At 36.0% G+C, this 7,473-nt stretch overlaps 1 long non-coding RNA gene across 4 annotated transcripts in view; it reads right to left on the bottom strand.

Moving 5' to 3' along the window:
* The window catches only part of LOC133541357 (uncharacterized), a 68,617-nt gene that overhangs the window by 44,581 nt on the left and 16,563 nt on the right, over window positions 1-7,473 (bottom strand). For 2 of the 4 annotated variants that reach the window (XR_009803846.1, XR_009803845.1), the window contains one exon: window positions 5,194-6,709. This is a non-coding gene — a long non-coding RNA (uncharacterized LOC133541357). Of the gene's footprint in view, window positions 1-5,193; window positions 6,710-6,800; window positions 6,900-7,473 lie in introns of those variants that run through there. The other 2 variants (XR_009803847.1, XR_009803848.1) reach the window with 2 other exon arrangements.

Here is a 7,473-nt window from a genome sequence, read left to right as displayed (position 1 = left end):
CACAATTATACATGATATGTACATACACAAGTGTCTTTTATTGCTAATAATCATATTATTGTTGTTCTCTTACTGTGTATACACACACAATTATACATGATATGTACATACACAAGTGTCTTTTATTACTAATAATCATATTATTGTTGTTCTCTTACACCTCCAAAGTGTATACACACACAATTATACATGATATGTACATACACAAGTGTCTTTTATTACTAATAATCATATTATTGTTGTTCTCTTACTGTGTATACACACACAATTATACATGATATGTACATACACAAGTGTCTTTTATTACTAATAAACATATTATTGTTGTTCTCTTACACCTCCAAAGTGTATACACACACAATTATACATGATATGTACATATACTAGTGTCTTTTATTACTAATAATCATATTATTGTTGTTCTCTTACACCTCCAAAGTGTATACACACACAATTATACATGATATGTACATACACAAGTGTCTTTTATTACTAATAATCATTTTTTTAAATTAAATTTTTTCTGTAAGTTTTTCTTTTTTTGGTGACGAATCTTCTCAAGGATTTAAATTTGTTCCAAATTGTAAATAATCAGATATTTTGTTCACATTCTTCAATTGTTTGGGGTTCTTTTGACAGACATTTATTAAATCATTGCCTGTATCTCCCCCTCTTTTTTCTTTTATTATACTTCCCAGCAACATTACTTCAAAAGTCACATTTTAAAATTAAATGATCTTGTATAAAACACCACCGCTCGAATCATGAATAAAGTAAATAAGGAAATGCTTCCAGAAGATGATTCAGATGTGAACCAATAAATATGAACTTAGAGGGATTTATGTGTACTCAAAAGTATGAACAAATGTAAAACTAATATGTAAATTATATAAATGTCTTCTTTAATAACAGTGTTCTGCAACCTTTACATCAAAGGAAACATGACTTATGGTAGTAGTTAAGTTGACTTATGATAGTAGTACAGGTTGAGTTATGGTAGTAGTTAAGTTGACTTATGATAGTAGTACAGGTTGAGTTGTGGTAGTAGTTAAGTTGACTTATGATAGTAGTACAGGTTGAGTTGTGGTAGTAGTTAAGTTGACTTATGATAGTAGTACAGGTTGAGTTATGGTAGTAGTTAAGTTGACTTATGATAGTAGTACAGGTTGAGTTATGGTAGTAGTTAAGTTGACTTATGATAGTAGTACAGGTTGAGTTATGGTAGTAGTTAAGTTGACTTATGATAGTAGTACAGGTTGAGTTGTGGTAGTAGTTAAGTTGACTTATGATAGTAGTACAGGTTGAGTTATGGTAGTAGTTAAGTTGACTTATGATAGTAGTACAGGTTGAGTTATGGTAGTAGTTAAGTTGACTTATGATAGTAGTACAGGTTGAGTTATGGTAGTAGTTAAGTTGACTTATGATAGTAGTACAGGTTGAGTTATGGTAGTAGTTAAGTTGACTTATGATAGTAGTACAGGTTGTGGTAGTAGTTAAGTTGACTTATGATAGTAGTACAGGTTGAGTTATGGTAGTAGTTAAGTTGACTTATGATAGTAGTACAGGTTGAGTTATGGTAGTAGTTAAGTTGACTTATGATAGTAGTACAGGTTGAGTTATGGTAGTAGTTAAGTTGACTTATGATAGTAGTACAGGTTGAGTTGTGGAAGTAGTTAAGTTGACTTATGATAGTAGTACAGGTTGAGTTATGGTAGTAGTTAAGTTGACTTATGATAGTAGTACAGGTTGAGTTATGGTAGTAGTTAAGTTGACTTATGATAGTAGTACAAGTTGAGTTATGGTAGTAGTTAAGTTGACTTATGATAGTAGTACAGGTTGTGGTAGTAGTTAAGGTGACTTATGATAGTAGTACAGGTTGAGTTGTGGTAGTAGTTAAGTTGACTTATGATAGTAGTACAGGTTGAGTTATGGTAGTAGTTAAGTTGACTTATGATAGTAGTACAGGTTGAGTTGTGGTAGTAGTTAAGTTGACTTATGATAGTAGTACAGGTTGAGTTATGGTAGTAGTTAAGTTGACTTATGATAGTAGTACAGGTTGAGTTATGGTAGTAGTTAAGTTGACTTATGATAGTAGTACAGGTTGAGTTATGGTAGTAGTTAAGTTGACTTATGATAGTAGTACAGGTTGAGTTGTGGTAGTAGTTAAGTTGACTTATGATAGTAGTACAGGTTGAGTTATGGTAGTAGTTAAGTTGACTTATGATAGTAGTACAGGTTGAGTTATGGTAGTAGTTAAGTTGACTTATGATAGTAGTACAGGTTGAGTTGTGGTAGTAGTTAAGTTGACTTATGATAGTAGTACAGGTTGAGTTGTGGTAGTAGTTAAGTTGACTTATGATAGTAGTACAGGTTGAGTTATGGTAGTAGTTAAGTTGACTTATGATAGTAGTACAGGTTGAGTTGTGGTAGTAGTTAAGTTGACTTATGATAGTAGTACAGGTTGAGTTATGGTAGTAGTTAAGTTGACTTATGATAGTAGTACAGGTTGAGTTATGGTAGTAGTTAAGTTGACTTATGATAGTAGTACAGGTTGAGTTATGTTAGTAGTTAAGTTGACTTATGATAGTAGTACAGGTTGAGTTATGGTAGTAGTTAAGTTGACTTATGATAGTAGTACAGGTTGTGGTAGTAGTTAAGTTGACTTATGATAGTAGTACAGGTTGAGTTATGGTAGTAGTTAAGTTGACTTATGATAGTAGTACAGGTTGAGTTATGGTAGTAGTTAAGTTGACTTATGATAGTAGTACAGGTTGAGTTATGGTAGTAGTTAAGTTGACTTATGATAGTAGTACAGGTTGAGTTGTGGAAGTAGTTAAGTTGACTTATGATAGTAGTACAGGTTGAGTTATGGTAGTAGTTAAGTTGACTTATGATAGTAGTACAGGTTGAGTTATGGTAGTAGTTAAGTTGACTTATGATAGTAGTACAAGTTGAGTTATGGTAGTAGTTAAGTTGACTTATGATAGTAGTACAGGTTGTGGTAGTAGTTAAGGTGACTTATGATAGTAGTACAGGTTGAGTTGTGGTAGTAGTTAAGTTGACTTATGATAGTAGTACAGGTTGAGTTATGGTAGTAGTTAAGTTGACTTATGATAGTAGTACAGGTTGAGTTGTGGTAGTAGTTAAGTTGACTTATGATAGTAGTACAGGTTGAGTTATGGTAGTAGTTAAGTTGACTTATGATAGTAGTACAGGTTGAGTTATGGTAGTAGTTAAGTTGACTTATGATAGTAGTACAGGTTGAGTTATGGTAGTAGTTAAGTTGACTTATGATAGTAGTACAGGTTGAGTTATGGTAGTAGTTAAGTTGACTTATGATAGTAGTACAGGTTGAGTTATGGTAGTAGTTAAGTTGACTTATGATAGTAGTACAGGTTGTGGTAGTAGTTAAGGTGACTTATGATAGTAGTACAGGTTGAGTTGTGGTAGTAGTTAAGTTGACTTATGATAGTAGTACAGGTTGAGTTATGGTAGTAGTTAAGTTGACTTATGATAGTAGTACAGGTTGAGTTGTGGTAGTAGTTAAGTTGACTTATGATAGTAGTACAGGTTGAGTTGTGGTAGTAGTTAAGTTGACTTATGATAGTAGTACAGGTTGTGGTAGTAGTTAAGTTGACTTATGATAGTAGTACAGGTTGAGTTATGGTAGTAGTTAAGTTGACTTATGATAGTAGTACAGGTTGAGTTATGGTAGTAGTTAAGTTGACTTATGATAGTAGTACAGGTTGAGTTATGGTAGTCGTTAAGTTGACTTATGATAGTAGTACAGGTTGAGTTGTGGTAGTAGTTAAGTTGACTTATGATAGTAGTACAGGTTGTGGTAGTAGTTAAGTTGACTTATGATAGTAGTACAGGTTGAGTTATGGTAGTAGTTAAGTTGACTTATGATAGTAGTACAGGTTGAGTTATGGTAGTAGTTAAGTTGACTTATGATAGTAGTACAGGTTGAGTTATGGTAGTAGTTAAGTTGACTTATGATAGTAGTACAGGTTGTGGTAGTAGTTAAGGTGACTTATGATAGTAGTACAGGTTGAGTTGTGGTAGTAGTTAAGTTGACTTATGATAGTAGTACAGGTTGTGGTAGTAGTTAAGTTGACTTATGATAGTAGTACAGGTTGAGTTATGGTAGTAGTTAAGTTGACTTATGATAGTAGTACAGGTTGAGTTATGGTAGTAGTTAAGTTGACTTATGATAGTAGTACAGGTTGAGTTGTGGTAGTAGTTAAGTTGACTTATGATAGTAGTACAGGTTGTGGTAGTAGTTAAGGTGACTTATGATAGTAGTACAGGTTGAGTTGTGGTAGTAGTTAAGTTGACTTATGATAGTAGTACAGGTTGTGGTAGTAGTTAAGTTGACTTATGATAGTAGTACAGGTTGTGGTAGTAGTTAAGGTGACTTATGATAGTAGTACAGGTTGAGTTGTGGTAGTAGTTAAGTTGACTTATGATAGTAGTACAGGTTGTGGTAGTAGTTAAGTTGACTTATGATAGTAGTACAGGTTGTGGTAGTAGTTAAGTTGACTTATGATAGTAGTACAGGTTGAGTTGTGGTAGTAGTTAAGTTGACTTATGATAGTAGTACAGGTTGTGGTAGTAGTTAAGTTGACTAATAATAGTAGTACAGGTTGTGGTAGTAGTTAAGTTGACTTATGATAGTAGTACAGGTTGTGATAGTAGTTAAGTTGACTAATAATAGTAGTACAGGTTGTGGTAGTAGTTAAGTTGACTAATAATAGTAGTACAGGTTGTGGTAGTAGTTAAGTTGACTTATGATAGTAGTACAGGTTGAGTTGTGGTAGTAGTTAAGTTGACTTATGATAGTAGTACAGGTTGTGGTAGTAGTTAAGTTGACTAATAATAGTAGTACAGGTTGTGGTAGTCGTACATCCTTTACATTTAAGCTGATAGTGAGGGCGACTGTGTTGAGTAGTTTGATGCGTGCAAATGATTCAATGTCCAGTACTGTGGAAATATGTTTGGATATGACAATGCGTTTATTTATTTCCAGCTATGAAAATGAAAAGACATGTAGGTCGGCTATAGCAGTGGTCCCCAACCACTGGGCCACGGCCCGGTACCGGGACGTGGCCCGATTGGTACCGGGACGTGGCCCGATTGGTACCGGGCCTTCAGAAGAATTTTTTATTTAAAAAAAAAACTAAAAATAAAACAGAAAGTTTTTTTGTTATTTTTATTAAATCAACATAAAAAACACAATATACACTTACAATTAGTGCACCAACCACAAAAACCTCCCTTTTTCATGACAAAAACGTCCTTTTTTCATGACAAAGAAGAAAAAAAAAAAAGGACCCCCTGACCCCGGGCCGCGGGACAAATTATTAAGCGTTGAGTGGTCGGCGGATTCAAAAAGGTTGTGGACCACTGGGCTATAGAACATCATGTATGCTGACCTTGGCTTGAAGGCAAGATGGTCTCAGCAGTGAGACCTGACCAGGTCTCACTGCTAGGTTGGAAACACTTTGTGTCCTCCGTGTGTGTGTGTGACAATCATTGGTACTTAAACTTTTAACACTTTCTCTCTTGGGTGTCTTCTCATGTGTGCTACAAGGTTTGATCGCTCACAAAAGCTTCTGTTGCAGATTGAACAGGAATGTGATTTTTCTCCAGTGTGTGTTCTAGTGTGTACTTTCAAATTCTGACTTGTAGTAAAACCTTTACCACAGATTGAACAAGAAAAAGGGTTTTCTCCAGTGTGTGTTCTCACGTGCACTTTCAAATGGTGACTTTGTGTAAAACCTTTACCACGGATTGAACAGGTAAAAGGTTTTTCACCAGTGTGTGTTCTCATGTGTACTTTCAAATCGTGACTTTGTGTAAAACCTTTACCACAGATTGAACAAGAAAAAGGTTTTTCACCAGTGTGTGTTCTCATGTGTACTTTCAAATCGTGACTTTGTGTAAAACCTTTACCACAGATTGAACAAGAAAAAGGTTTTTCACCAGTGTGTGTTCTCATGTGTACTTTCAAATCATGACTTTGTGTAAAACCTTTACCACGGATTGAACAAGAAAAGGGTTTTTCTCCAGTGTGTGTTCTCATGTGTCTTTTGAGACGACAATGGTATTTAAAGGTTTTGTGACAGAGAGAAGATGTGAAGTGAGTGTTGTCAGTGTGACATGTCTTATCATCTTTAGAGTCTTCATCATCAGTGTCAGGAGAGTGTGACGTTGTGTCCTCACTATCTGATAGTGGAGCTAAGAGCTTGTCTGCTTGTGATCCTCCACAGTGGTCTCCATCAGCTCCTGTTGTCATGTGTTGTGTTGAGCTGCTGCTTGGAGGCTCCCCCCCTCCCCTCTCCTCACTTTCACCTCATCATCTTCACTCTTCACAGGGACACCAGTCACTGGGAACTCCTCCAACCATTTAGGCTGACTGATGCCCTCTTCCTCCTCTTCCTCTTTAATGTGAGGGCTCAGTGGGTCCTCCTCTTCCTTTTTGATGTGTAAGATCAGTGGGTCCTCCGCTTGCCCTTTAATGTGAAGGGTCAGTTTAACATTATGGGTCTGTGGCGCCTCGTCTTCCTCTTTAATGTGGGGGGGGGGGGCTGTGGCTCCTCTCCTCCTTCTTTGATGTGTTGGAAATGTGGTACCTCTTCTTCCTCGTGTATGTGGGGGGACTGTGGTTCCAACTCCTGCTCACGAGGACGATGTGCTTCATTGAGTTCTACAGGACAGGAGAAAACAAACATTCTTGAGAAAAGTCCAGCTTTGCTCAGTCACATGAGACGTTGTCCTGCACCAACATATGATCTCACAATCTCATCAGTTTCCCCTCACAGCAGTCAAGGTACTTCCAGCTGACACATGAAGAAGACCTTCAAGGGAATGCCTTCCCAGGCCAACGTCCAATCCACCTTATTCATATAAAAACATCCTAAAAGTCATTCCTGCAATCCTTAATGGTAGACACCATACATGAAAGTGTGCTGTTGTCCCTCTGAATAAGTCATACACACACAGGAAATAATGTACCACATGCCAGCCTCCACGCAGTAGTACTAGTGATGAGCTCCCCCTGCTGGTGGACTATAATTACTGTCATTTTCACATTAATTTTAAGAGACATGTCACACTAGAAAAGTATGAGCACAGTCTACATGTTGGCCAAACAAGATGACATCTGTTTTGCTTTCATTTAGATAGTGTCACCACACTTAAACTGGGAAGAAGTAATCAGATTACTGACTACACCTTCAAAAGATAACTTGTTTATCTTATTAATAATAGTAATAATGGATTAGATTAATTTAGTGTGTTTCTAGACACTCAAATTGCGTTACAGTGAGAATTGAGAAGACATCATTCATGCAGTCCACACATTCAATGTGGTAAGCTACATTTAATAATAATAATAATAATAATAATAATAAGTAGATGAAGCAATTCCTGAAAGAATTGTGTGTGAATGCTCCAATGCTGAAATTGAAC

Source organism: Nerophis ophidion, linkage group LG23, assembly GCF_033978795.1.
Source record: "Nerophis ophidion isolate RoL-2023_Sa linkage group LG23, RoL_Noph_v1.0, whole genome shotgun sequence".
Classification (NCBI taxonomy): Eukaryota; Metazoa; Chordata; class Actinopteri; order Syngnathiformes; family Syngnathidae; genus Nerophis; species Nerophis ophidion.
This window is presented reverse-complemented; position numbering and strand designations above follow the sequence as displayed.